We start from the raw sequence: 13,496 nt of genomic DNA, 5'->3' as shown, positions 1-13,496 counted from the left end.
ATTCAGGCACTCAGAGCTGTGTGGTCTCGTGGCAATGAAGGCTGTGCTGCACTGCTCTACCCCCTGGGGCAGAGGCAGGGGCAGGAAGAGGAAGCCAGAGAGGCAGGGAGCCTTTAGTCCCTAGTTGCCACTGCAGCTGGAGCAATGGGGAAAGCGGCAGCTGGTTGGGAACCTGGAGGTTACAATTTACTCCCTCCCCGGGTGCATGCACCAACAGGCTCCCAATTGTACAACCCTGGAATAATATGCCACATTGTGGTGGTTGAGATCAAGCCAAATATGGTATGTATAATCTCCAGCAAACTAGACTTAATTTGAATAAGAACAAATGACCTGTATTTCATTCATAATGTCTGGAACTCTCCAGAGCTATAGCAGCTCCTATTGTTACATTAATCCATGCCACAGTCATCACAAGACAAATGAGTCAGCCCATAAATTTACCTAAGTAGTATGTGTGGCGTTCTTATCAATATCATGTGAAGCTGAGAGAGATAAATTAAGTGGAAATTACATTTTAAATAAGGATCATCTAAAACAATATTAAGTTGACTTAGATGACTATTAAGAATTCAGGTACCTTTTAGCCTAATTAATGACACAATACAGTAGCTTGCAGTGTTTTAAGTAACACTTATGAATTTACATGTATCAATAAAATGAAAATATAGAAATGCTAATACAGGTTTAGTTTACAACTACTAGTTTATATGATTTTGCATTGTGAAGAAAGAAATATAATAATTTCATATGAAAATCTAGGTAACTGCAGGGCATTTATTAAAACTAATATTAGTATTATCTTAGTTAACTTTCAAATATAAAATGTACTGGGTAAATAAACCCTGTATGAAATCTGGAGTGTAATTTATAATGAATTTGTACTAATGATATCTAATGTGCCTAGTTAAAATGAAAGCTTTATTGAGAATAAATGTTACTCATTTACTTCAAAGGGAGTTACCAAACATATGTAATTTAATGGTAATTTTAAAATAGAACAATATTGGCTAATAAATGTATGATTTATAAATTTTTGTTATGAAAATGAGATGCACAGAGTATAAAATGTTATTTGACTGTGCAATATTTTTTAAAAAATCTTCTCCTGAGAACCTTTAGGTGGGGAAAGAAAAAAAATTCTGTAAAAGATGTCTTTATAGTGCACTTTCAAATAAAAAAAAAAGGTTAGTCAAATCACTAAATGAAAATGAGATAATAAATGGTTACTGGTAAACTTGCTATTATAGCTACATTATGGCTTGAGAGAAATTTTCAGGAAATGAATATTTTTCAAGGTTAATATCTTTAACCTGTTAAACTAGAACATGGACCAGATCCTGGTTCCACTGGGATCAATGACAAATCACCTATTGACTCTTGTGCTAGCAGGATTTCTTATACATAAAACATTAGCAACTGTCAAGTCTGTTTGGGTTTGTTATGAAAAATATACAAAAGATAAAAATCACAGGGTTTTGGGTTTTTTTTTGTATAACGCAGTCTTAGATTGTAATCAATTTACAATTAGTTCAACAAGAATAAAATGAAAATCTATTTTGTATCCTCCGTTTTTCTTTATAGCTGAGAAACTCATTCACTATGGCTCCTTCTAAAACATTTACTCCTAACATCTCTTTTCACATTTGGCACAAGAATCATTCAGTAAACCTTATGGGGTTTGTACTACATAAAGACGTGTTCTATCATTAAAGGGAGGCTTAAAGACCTTTGTTACTTGTGCCATGGAGAATCTTGCCTTTTGGATTTAATTCAAAATAAAGCAACTTTTAGGACCAGATTCTACTCTCAGCTTTAGGCAGGTAAGTGGACTAACCTATTCAAGATTCTGTTCCACCCCACTCACGTCCCTGATAACCGTTAATGCAGAAGTTGGATGGTGCTCCTCCTCTTCACAGTTCTTTTGTGACACTGTTGGTGCATCTACATGTGAAATTAATATGAGGCAGTAAACTCTGGAATGGTTTGTGCTAGAGTTAACTGCTCTTGGGCACAGTATCTACACATGCACCCAAGACTGCAACAATTTATGCCAGGGTGGAGCAGCCCTGGGCTGGCACAGGGGTCAGCTCCAGGCTCTGGTGGTGGTGCCAGGGGGTAGAGGGACTGCCTGGGGCACAAGGGTACAGAACCTGCAGAGCCATGTAGCTAGGCAGCAGGCAACCCCCAAACTTTAGCACCCTCATGCCCCGTCCGAGCCTACACAAACGTTTCAGCACAGTTACTTAATCCACCATACAATAGTAGTATCCTTGACAGTACTATATTATGGCAAAGATAATTAATATACTCTGCACTCATACCAGAGCAACTGTAGACAGTGACACTTTATGATGCTGCTAATTAGTCAACTCCTCAATAGCGGCATATGTAGATGCATTAATAGATTTTAAGGACTTGAACAAGATGGAATAGAATCTGGCCCTTATTTTGTTTAGAATTGGGAGCTTCTGTAACATATGTCAGAACTATGCTAATAAAATTAATACAATGAAAAAAGATGAAAAATCTTTTTAGAAACAGCCTCCGAGTTTCTGACCCATAGCTCTTTAATTTGCTTACTCTTGGTATAAGTCTAGAGACTAATCATAGTTCTACTGGGGACATAATTTATCTCAAGTAAATTGAAGATAGCTAAAAGTAAGTCCAGTCTATTACAGGACTAGTATAAGAAGATCTATTACAGGACTAGTATAAGAAGATCACTAGGGGTTAAGATGCACATAACACTTAAACCATCCTAAGGGCATTTAAAACATGAGCATCTGTACATTTAATCTCATTAACTCATGCTAAGTGCCCTCTGAATATTGCTAAATTATGGCACTTTAGGCGAGGGTTAACTCTAGGCCATGTTACCCAACTTATGTTAGAGTAACCTGTCTCCTCCACAGGGATAAAATAAGCAAGTTGCAGTCCTCCAGCACCTGAGGACACATGACACTCAGCCCTCCCTCCACCACCCAGAGCAAAGATAGAGCTGAGGGGGGAGTACAGATGTTAGACTTAATGTGCTTTAAGTGCACAGAACATGCTTTACAGAAGAAACAGAACAGATGTTCATGGCACATAAAGCGTGCCACAGCCTGGTGAGGGGAAGGGCTGCAGCAGCAGGAGTCCAGGCTCTCTCTCTCCTGGCAGCTGCTCCAGCTGCATTGCAGCATCCTGTTCCTTGGTCAGGAGGAGGGCTGTGGGGGAAGGGCTCCAGGATGTCTTCTCCCACAGCAGTCCAGGCCATGCAGCAGCACGCTGCAGGTGTCATGAAGCTAGTGAGGGAGAGAGCCCATGCAGACTTGGTCTGCTCCTCCTAGACCCAAGCCTGCAAGTTATGGGGTGGCCTTGCAGCTGAGTACTCCATTGCCCTCTCCGCCCCTCCCCACCCAGCAACTGGTAACGGTAGGGGGATGAGGCTGGGGAGAGGAGCTGTTTTGGCAGCCTCATATGTAAGCACCCCCAGTGGCCTCTGTGGGTACACTGCGAGCCCCACCTCCCACTGAAGAGTGAACTTCTGTTCAGTTTGCTTGTGATCTAACTTATTACACTTTGTATAAAGAACAATAAGTTAAAGCACTTTCACGCAGAGCTTTTTGAATATCTGTACTTAGCTCAGGTGTCCTGGCTTTGCTTTGAGCTGCTTTCCGTCTCGCCAGCTCTCTAGTTGCAAGTCAGAGCAAGAAACAATATTAACTTTTATGTGAGACTGTTCACAGCATGTTCTAACCTTAATAGCATGCAACATTGCACAGGTTTAGCATGGCCAAAGTGTAGTGTGTTACTTCACTCTAAAGTTCCCGTCCCAAAAATGTCTGGGGGAAAAAGGATGTTAAACTGAGATAACTAATATCTGGTAGGTGTTCCACTGTAAAAAACTAAGGGAGACATGGCATCTATAATTATTGCCACCAAAAGATAACTAGACAAGGCCCTGCCCTGTCCCAGCTCTCAGTCCCACCCTCCAGCCTCACTTAGATTATGTAATGGTAAAACTACAACACCTTGCCCTCACAAAGATTTTACAGTGGAGAAGCTGACATGGTGTGGAGCAGCTGTACTCACCTGCCTTTTACAAGACTGTCTCCATTCTCTGAGCATCTCCCATAATTTGTTTAATTTACTCACTTGTTCATATTTATCCTCCTGCCTCCTGTACAACATCCCAACCCCTCCTGCTGAAGAACCCGTGTTCTAGGAATTAATTAATAGTAAAAATAAAGAAGTAATAAATAGATGCAGGCTTCTCACCATCATGGTCACCTTGTCTCACTTGCTCTCTCCCTTCTCCCTACATTTTACCTGATTTAATTTGTATGGTTTGTATACCTTTAGAAGCTAGAACAGTACTTTCTATTTTTGCAACACCTGGTTCTTTGTTCATAAGAGGGGCCCTAGGTGCTACTAACTAATATTATTATATGATTGTTTGTAGGCCTAGTCAGCTCTCCCTAAACCCATTCATCATCTCAGCTTTTGGCCACAAAGATAGGATAAGTAGTTTGGCGACTCCTCCCATAGGCCAGTCATTCCACTGCATAGGCTTTCTGTCATAGAGATGTTATCCCCTTTTCAGAAAGTATTTCAGTGACAGGCTGATGAATTCAAAGGAAGGGAAATGTAACACATTTATCAACTTCTCATTAGAAAAATCCCCAGCTGTTGGTTCAGCATCATTTGTTTAAAAAAAAAATCCAACTTTCCCATATATATAAAATTAAGCTAAAGGGGAAAAGGCTGCTATTAAGGGGGAAATCCTTAGATTCAGTTCCATATTATTGAAGTCAACTTTTTAGTAATGGTGCTGTGGATCTGTAGCCTTAACAGCAATTTAGGCTTTATACAACATACAGATTATATTCAAAAGGGGTATTTACTTCCTTCATGCATTCCTAGCCCAACTCCAGGAGATGGGCTAGGGAGCATTCTCTGGGCAGAAAGCCCTAATCTCAGCTGTTCTCAGAGGACACACTAAGAGATTCAACTCTTTGCTATGCTACCCCAGGATCCCAGCAGCTCACTCTTGGAGCCAGGCAGCCAATAGCTCCAGCTCCGCTTCATTTGGAATGGGGGCAGAACCTGTACATTTCCCATACATTTTGATTGCACTGGATGTCTGGTTACAAATCCGCTAATTTCTGAGAAAAAACACACAATTCTGACCTATACTCCACTGCCTCCCCAAAATCACTGAGCCTCAGATAATTCCAGAAAGACTTCTATCTGCAGGTGCAGAATCTTGAAGAGACGTGTACTTCCCTTTTTGCTCCTTTTTTCTTTAGGTTTTGGATCTTTTGCCCCTATTTTCCAGCTCCTTTGTTTCTATCTGTGCCTCAGACCAGAAGGGAACATCTAGCTGTGCATGATTAATGTTTGTGCCCTCTAATATCCTGCATGCTTAGGAAGGCCTCAGATCATTTAATCTATGTAAGCCTTCACTTGCCAGTTCAATGCTAGTGCTGTAACTATGAACACTTCCTAAACATCCTGCAGACAAATGCCACTTTGTCTTTAGACATGAGAGTGCATCCCGTGAGGTCAAGATCCAGAGCCAAACCATTTTTGATAGTGAGCTGAATACTGGATAAAAATAAAAATTACCAGCTAACTCCAAAAGGTCAAACTAGATGAGCTGGATATGAACAGTTGTAATTATATAGGGCTACAAGGCAGAACTTCATGTCCATTTTTTAGATTCATGTTAGGAATCATGGTTCAAGAGCAGCCTCTTAGGTTTATGCAGCTTCAGATGTAAATCACTAAGAGACCAATAAACCAAGTAAATATAAACACTTAGTAATACACGTATTTCATAGCAGAAGAATCATTGGCAACCCTAAGATGTACTCTTTTATGCAGCAAAACTATAATTAAATGAGAATTTCATCACACATTGGCCAGACAAGTAATCTTCAAGTTTTTTCTAACAAGTTTTCAGTAAATAACTGATTATCTGAGGAGGAAATCATCCTTGGACAGCGTATTCTTATTTGATGAAAATGAAACCAACCGCTCAATTTCATAAATAAATGTAGCTCACATGGACATTAACGAGCTGAGTGCGTATGTACTATCAAGCCATGTACAGACACCTAAATATATGTGGATAAACAGAATTGTATTACAGTAAACAAAGTTTAAGGTAAAGTAATGTATTTTCATTATGGATTAGACAGGGATTAATGTAATTTGATATAGATATTGTATGATGAGGTGAGAATGTTTTCTAAGTGAAAATCCTGTGAGAAGGATTAGATTCTCATTCTAAAAGTTCAGGATGTTTCAGATAAGACTATATTTTCACTAATGCTGAATCTGTAGAAAGTTCTTCTGGATATCCATGCTGACCAGACTGATAACAAGTGACACACAAACTTTATAAGTGTCCTTTGGATTAATGGATGCTAAAGCGTCATTGTATGAATTCCTAACTTTTTGGATTCCATTGCAGTTCACAAGTATGAAAACTGTGGCATTGTATCCCTGAAACATTTTGCAGTGCTATCAAGTTCCTTAACTATATGAAATTGATCATTATATCAGAGATCCCAATGAGAGAAAAAATTTAGATGATGCACGTTTAATTTCATAGCTCTTGCATTGGAAATAAACTCAGTGTGATTGTTTGTAAAGATAAAATGCAGAGAACAAAATTCATGTAAGCAGAAAACTAAAAATAGTAAATGGTCCCATATTTATATCTCAGTAGTCAGAATACAAATAAACATCCTTGGTGAAAACACATCAATGCTTCCAATTAAGGCAATATAATTGCATGCTTTGAAGTGGAACAATGGAAAAATCTGACAATCCATTGTATTAATATGAAACACAGACTTCAGAGACATATAAAAATAACATTTAATCTGTATAAGGCATCTGCTACTATATACTTTTTGCATAACATTTATGCATTGTGTATAAACACATACATTAGATAGATAAATAGATATCTAGATAGATAAACATATGTTATGGAGCTAAATGAAACCTGCCATAGTCTTTTCATGTATTTTAGAAACCTAGCTTTTTTAACATAAATTTAAATTCTTTTAATCTTAAATTTTAAATCATTTTCTTTGTCCCTTTAAAGAGTGCTAAAGTGACAGAATTTGAAATAATGTCCTTTACTTATCACCAAAAAGAAAGCTAGTTTAGACAGCACCAGCGTTTAGACATAAGTCACTATGCCATCACCCAAAAACTTGTCCTAAAGTTACTTATAGATTACATTTTAGAATTAAAAACCCAGTCTCTGCACATTCAGTTCTTGTCTTCTCTTCAAAGGCTCATACAAACATAGGGTTGGAAGGGACCTTGAGGTTTATCCAGTCTGCCAGAAATTACACATAAACTGATGTAAGTGATCGGAAACCCATTCAAATCTGTAACACAACAGAAGTTCAGTTCACATAAACCACTTTCAAAATGGTCAAAACTGATTTAAAATAAATCTGGATGGATTTAGTATTGGATTTAATTGATTAAGGTTAAATCAATATATTGAGCTCCTGTCCCAGATCCCCTCCAAACTCAAGTTAACTCTCAGTCTCCCAGCATCACAGGATGCTTTGCACCTCCCCTGCAAACCCCCGCTTCACAGGGTTTGGGCTAGCCTTGGGTGGGCTAGCTTTGGCCCAAGCTGTCTGCTCCAGCAGAGCAAGGAGGCATACTCTAGCACCCCCTGGCTTCTGGCCTGGGCCATTGCAGGCATGTGGTTGTATTTCTGAAAAACTGAATGTCTGTTCAGTTGCTCATCAGTTCAATGTATGCAGTTTAGACTAACCTGTGAAGATTGAATCGATTCAGCCTCAGGCTTTTTGACTGGCTGTACTTAACCCCAGTGAGTAAGATTTCATACCTTACTATTTCTCTAGGCAGCTGATTCCATTATCCTATTGTTCTTCTGCTTAGATTTTTGTTTTCCTGAGATTCAGTCTAAATCTGCTGTGCTGAAATTTAAATTCATTGTTTCATATCTTGCCCTCTCTGGCAGGGACAAACAGCTTTTTCTCTATCTGGTTGAAAGAGGGGACATGATAGCAGTTTTCAAATATTTACAGGATTACCATAATCTCCTTTCTCCAAACTAAATGTACCTAGCTCCTTTAACTGTTCCTTGAATGGTTTGCTTTTAAGCCCTATCTAACTCACGTTTCTCCTGTTTATCTACGTGTATGTCAGGTGGGACTGTATCAAAAGCCTTACCAAGTCCAACCATATCATATCCCTTGCACTCCATTTCCATACCCATTCAGATCTACCAAGAAAGGATTTCTTCTTAACAAGTCAGCATACTGGTAATGACCACTCCTTCCTCCAGGTTTTCACAAATTTACTTATTTAAAATAATGTGCTCTAACAATTTCCCCGGTATTTCAGTCAGGCTGATTAGCCTAATTCTCCCAGCCCCCCTTTTCTTCTTTTTAAAGGTGGACACTGTATTGGCCTCTTGAACCTCACATACAATCTATGACTTTGTAAAGATATTACTGATGCTCCTAAGAAATTTTTAGGCACTTCCTTCAGTACTCTGAGATGAATTTAGTCAGGCTCTGCTCGTATGAGTTCATTCAAATTTGTCAAAAACTTGGAGATACTTATCATGATCAACCATCCTTATCCTTTTTGTCCCTGTGAAATTTGGTAACCAGAGGGTCATGGTAGAGAGAGCTGTTTTTTGAGGCGGGGGGGTTAGTGTGAAGACTGAGTTAAAGTTGTTTGTCATTGAGCAGCTCTGCCTTTTCCATTAGCTCAGTCCCACTATTGAGTAGTATTGAACAGTTTCCTTGGTCTTATTCTGTCTGACTTATTTATAGAACCCCATGTTGTTGTCTTTAACATTCCTTGCCAGTTGTATCTCGTTTTTTGTTTTTGCTTTCCTGATTTTGTCTCTTCAAGTTCTTGCTGTTCCTTGGTATATTTTCTTGCTTGCCCTTCTTTCTGTTGACTGTATGTTTTTCTTTTGATAATGAGGTAGTTGAAAAGCTCCTTATGTTGCCACATTTGTCTCCTGCAGTTCTTCTGATCTTCCCACCATGTTGGAATAGCTTCTTGTTGAACCTCCAATATTACATCCTTTACAAAAAGCTAGCCCTCCTGGCAAGAATGAAAATTGTGGTAGTGGCTGTTGTGACAAAGACACTTGTCTGCTAGGTAGTGTGCTGAGAACACAAATTTAATACAGGTTTGTATAGATACGGATAAATATGCCATGTTTATACATTTATAGGTATTTCTATGGAATTTTCTGTATGGTGTGTGTGTTTCACAAGGCATGTTTACATGGCCTCACTCATGACCTTGGGGTGACCACTGACAAATAAAGCCCCTCCCACATCATAGAAGAGCAATTAGGCAGAGTGGATAGCTCAGGAATGGCTCCAGGCAGTTTGGAGTGGACATGAGCGCAACACTCTCATCAAGGTCAATATCAGACTCTCCTGGAGCTCTGGGGGATGGCCATGCCTCTCCAAGGCCCTCATAGCTGCTCCTGAGTCACATACTCTACCTAACTGTTGGTCTTTGCCGTGCCTAGGTAGGAATTACTGGATGGGACTTAGGGTTGTTAATGACAGTCCTTAAATCAGAAAGAAGCAGTAGACACATTAATGAGTTTAATTTTATAACACTCGTTTAAGAAAATAAAGGGCTGTTATACCAGTTTTAAAGATGGGAATCTTATGGTTGAGAGAGAGAAGCTTATTAATGTAGTGAGGGGGGTGTTGTTTTTTTGTTGTTGTTGTTGTTTTTTTTTGCTTTACTGTAGCACATAAGAGCCTAACACATGGACCAGAACCCATTTTGCTAGGTGATATGCAAACAGAATATTACTTACCTGAAGTCATACAGGGAAGCCCATGGCAGAGCTAGAAACATAAATCCACCATCACTGACCCCAGCTTACTTACTAATATCTTCTTCACAATGACTACCAAGAGCTATTAATTAGCAGTAACTTTTGCAATGACCAGTCTGGAGCAGATTTGAATGAATGGACTAATAACAAAAGTTCTATATCTGTCCCAGTCACACTTCATGCTGAGGGACACCTCAGATACTTCATTAGGACAGCTTTATAACATCTAAGTGCTTTAGCATGGGACAGGGTCCAGTTCAAAAAGGCTAAAATACAAGTCCCCTGGGCATACTTTGAGATCTGCAAAGAAATTTTCTGTTCTTGTGTTCCATCAGCTGTTAAACAAATTATTGGTAAATAAATGTTACAAGTTTCTTATTAGTTCTGTAGATGGCAGATAAATTATGTATCATGATATAAACATTAGGGCTGTGTGAAGTTTCGGTTCCTGATTTGATTTGGAGGAGATTTGGCCCAATTAGATGGCCAAATCTCTGAATCTGAATCAAATCAGGAGACTCTTTAATGTCCCTGAATCAATTTGGAACCCTCCAAATCAATTTAGAGAGATTCAGAAAGATTTGGAGTTTTGAACATAGACACAGCTTTAAATGTCTTTTATACATACTTCTAGGTAGCAGGGGCCCGTGCATGCTGCAATGCTGGAGTGTTCCACAGGAGCATGGGGGGCTCCCCAGCGCACTGAGTAGCAGACCCAGAAGTGGATCAGAAGCACTCCTGGTCCACTTCCAGGTCCACCGGGGAGCACATGGGGGGGGGGGCCCTCTGCCCCTCCCTGACTTGGCAACTGATGTCTCCTGGGTCTGGGGGGGCACCTGCCCCCCCAGCCAATCACTGAGCCAGGGGGGGTTCTGGGGGGCCCTCAGTGCACTCCCCAGCATACCTAGAATTGGACTGGAAGTACTTTTGGTCCACTTCTGGGTTTACCACCGTGCACATGGAAGCCCTCCTCTGCCCCCCTGCTCCTGTGGGATGCTCCATGTGCAGCAATCATGAGCCATGCCTGCTACTTCAAGGTATGTAGAAAAAACATTCAAAGCTAAGTCTATGTCCGAATCGCTGATTCTCTGAATAAGCATCAAATCTTCAGATTCGGATTTGGCCTAATCAAATCAGAGACAGTGATCCAAACAAACTAATAAAATCACTGTCCCTGATTTGCGCCAAATCTGAATCAAATTGGGACTGCTTCACACACTCCTAATAAACATATTCTACTATAGGGTCATCTGTGTGAGAGAGGTATAAGGACAGAAGTGAATGTCTTCTCTACATGAGCTAGGTGGTAATATTACTGTTTAAGCTTTCTGACATGTTTGGTTTTGAATATAATATTGAGGGTATTTAATAGTTAAAAATATCTATCTAAGATGGTTGCTTCATAATAAATATTTCTGAAGGTTAGGTTTTAAAAGTTATGGACTATAGACATCCTTTTCTGATGCATACCCCCAATAAAATATTCTGTACTGATAGTATTGATTTGTTCACTGTGATATAGTACCTTTACTCTGGAAGAGAAGGCAACTTGCTAACAAAAATGAGTAATTGTTGTTTACTCTGCCTCTTTAACAGTCTGTCTGTTGAAGCAGTTTATGTCTAAAACAGCATTCAATTATCAATGGGAATCTGGGCTAGGAATGCTGCTCCAGGCATTTTGGTGTTCACTGCAGGCTTTACATTAGGAAGGTTGAGGAAGATAAAGTAAGTTCATGTGACTGGTTATGAGAGTCATCTAAATCATTGATAATGCCCGTGCAGTATGTGGCCCAGATTCTTCTTTACCCTGTACTACATGTAGGCATTTGTATTAGTGCAGAGTGAGTATAACAGGTATGTAAGATGGAGCACCTGTATCCTAGAGTCTATTCCCCTGCAATCATATACAATAATGTAATAAACCTTAAGCCCAGAAGAATCTACAAAGAAATCCATGCTGAGTTTCCAAATACCACAAGCCACAAATCCCTCTTCATTGCTCTATAATAAACTTCAAACGCATTAGTACAAAAGACCAGAAGCTCAAAATTACACCGTGCCACAAAAAGGAGAAGGGAACAAGGCACCACCAAACCCTTAGGTCCTGCCAATGGCACAGAGCAAGATCCAGACAGAGTAAGCACACTGTGTTTTGTGTGCCCCCCTTTCAGACCACACTGAAGGAGTGGCTGCTGGTGATTTTTTCAAGTCCCAAAGCAGATAAGAACTCTATCCTTCTCAGCATGTCTGCCTCCTTCTTCACGTTCCAGAGCAACCCCTGTCTCACTCCAGCCAGGCTGTATGGGGAGCTGGGTTCAGCCAAGGACAGTAGCAGTGGCAGGAGCAGGTGGGTTTCTCCTCCTTGCTGGGTCAAGCCCAAGAATGGAAACCCACCTGCTGCTGTCACTGTCCCCAGCCAAGCCCACTCCTTGCATCCCCTGGTGGAGCACAGTAGGAGTAGCTGGGAGAATGGCAATAACAGGTGGGTCTTCCTCTGCCCAGAGGCATAGGTAGAGATAGTGAGGAGGGGAATGGGAGAGTAGGGGAGGGGATGTGCTACTAAGCACATAGGGGACAGGGTGGCAAAAGTGGTGGTGGAAAGGGTTCTTACCTACTTTGGAGACTTTGAAGAGCATGAAGAGAAGAACCTGATCTATAGCAACTACCAAGTGAGCACATCTACATGAGATGCTTAATGGAAAATTAGCATAGTTTACTGTGAAGTAAGCATGTGGGTCTACATGTGTACATGCTTACTTCATGTATATCTCCCTAATACTGAGTAAATTTGCTACCTGAAAATCCAAGTAGTAAATTTACTTGGCTTTAGTAATGGTGCCATAATACTCATGTAGACTTTTGCCCAGCAGCCAAATCTGTTACCAGTCAGGCATCCACTGGGGGCAGGAGATAGCTGCCTGCCCCTGGGAGCTGCCTCCTGCTGGGGAGGGCTCTGCCATGGGAGCCTCAGAGGTGGGGGAGGGGTGAGGAAGGGACTATGCTCCCTTGCCTCAGCACCAGAGAGCTTCAAGCCCCCTGCTCCCAGATTGTGATCATGGAGGGGAGGCTGGGATACCCTTATCTCCCAGCAGCAGGACATGCTCCCAGCCACTGCTGGGAGATGCTTATAAGAGTCTTCCAACCCAAGCCCCATGACAGGAGGGCTCATGTTGGGAGATAAGCATCTCCCAGCAGTGGCTCTGCCATCATGGAACCAGTGCTGGGAGTTCTCTGCTGGCAGGTGCTGGGAAGCTTGTTCCCCACCTAGGTCTGCAAGTGTGGAGCTGTTGTGGGAGGGAGGTGAGAACAGACTGGGGAGCTTGTTCCCCCCTACCCAACTCCACAAGCCTGGAGATGGTGGTGGGAAAAAGCTCCGCTGTCTGTTTCCCTGACAGGTCTGCACTCAAGGAGCTGGGCAGAGAACAAGCTCACCATCCCCGACTTCATGATTGTAATTCCAGCACAGAGCACATGCTGGAAGCTCCCTCCATGAGGACAGTTCCCTCAGCCTGGAGCTAGCTGGAACCTTCCCCTGACCAGGACAGTTCCTAGCCAGCCCCAGGCTGTGTGGGGAAGCATGCACAGCCTAGAGGTGGCTGGGGACTTTTCTGTTTTGGGTAGTCCC

Source organism: Crocodylus siamensis, chromosome 5 (assembly GCF_052110815.1).
Source record: "Crocodylus siamensis isolate JL-2025a chromosome 5, ASM5211081v1, whole genome shotgun sequence".
NCBI lineage: Eukaryota > Metazoa > Chordata > Crocodylia > Crocodylidae > Crocodylus > Crocodylus siamensis.
The sequence above is the reverse complement of the archived record's forward strand: the minus strand, read 5'-3'. Positions refer to the sequence as shown.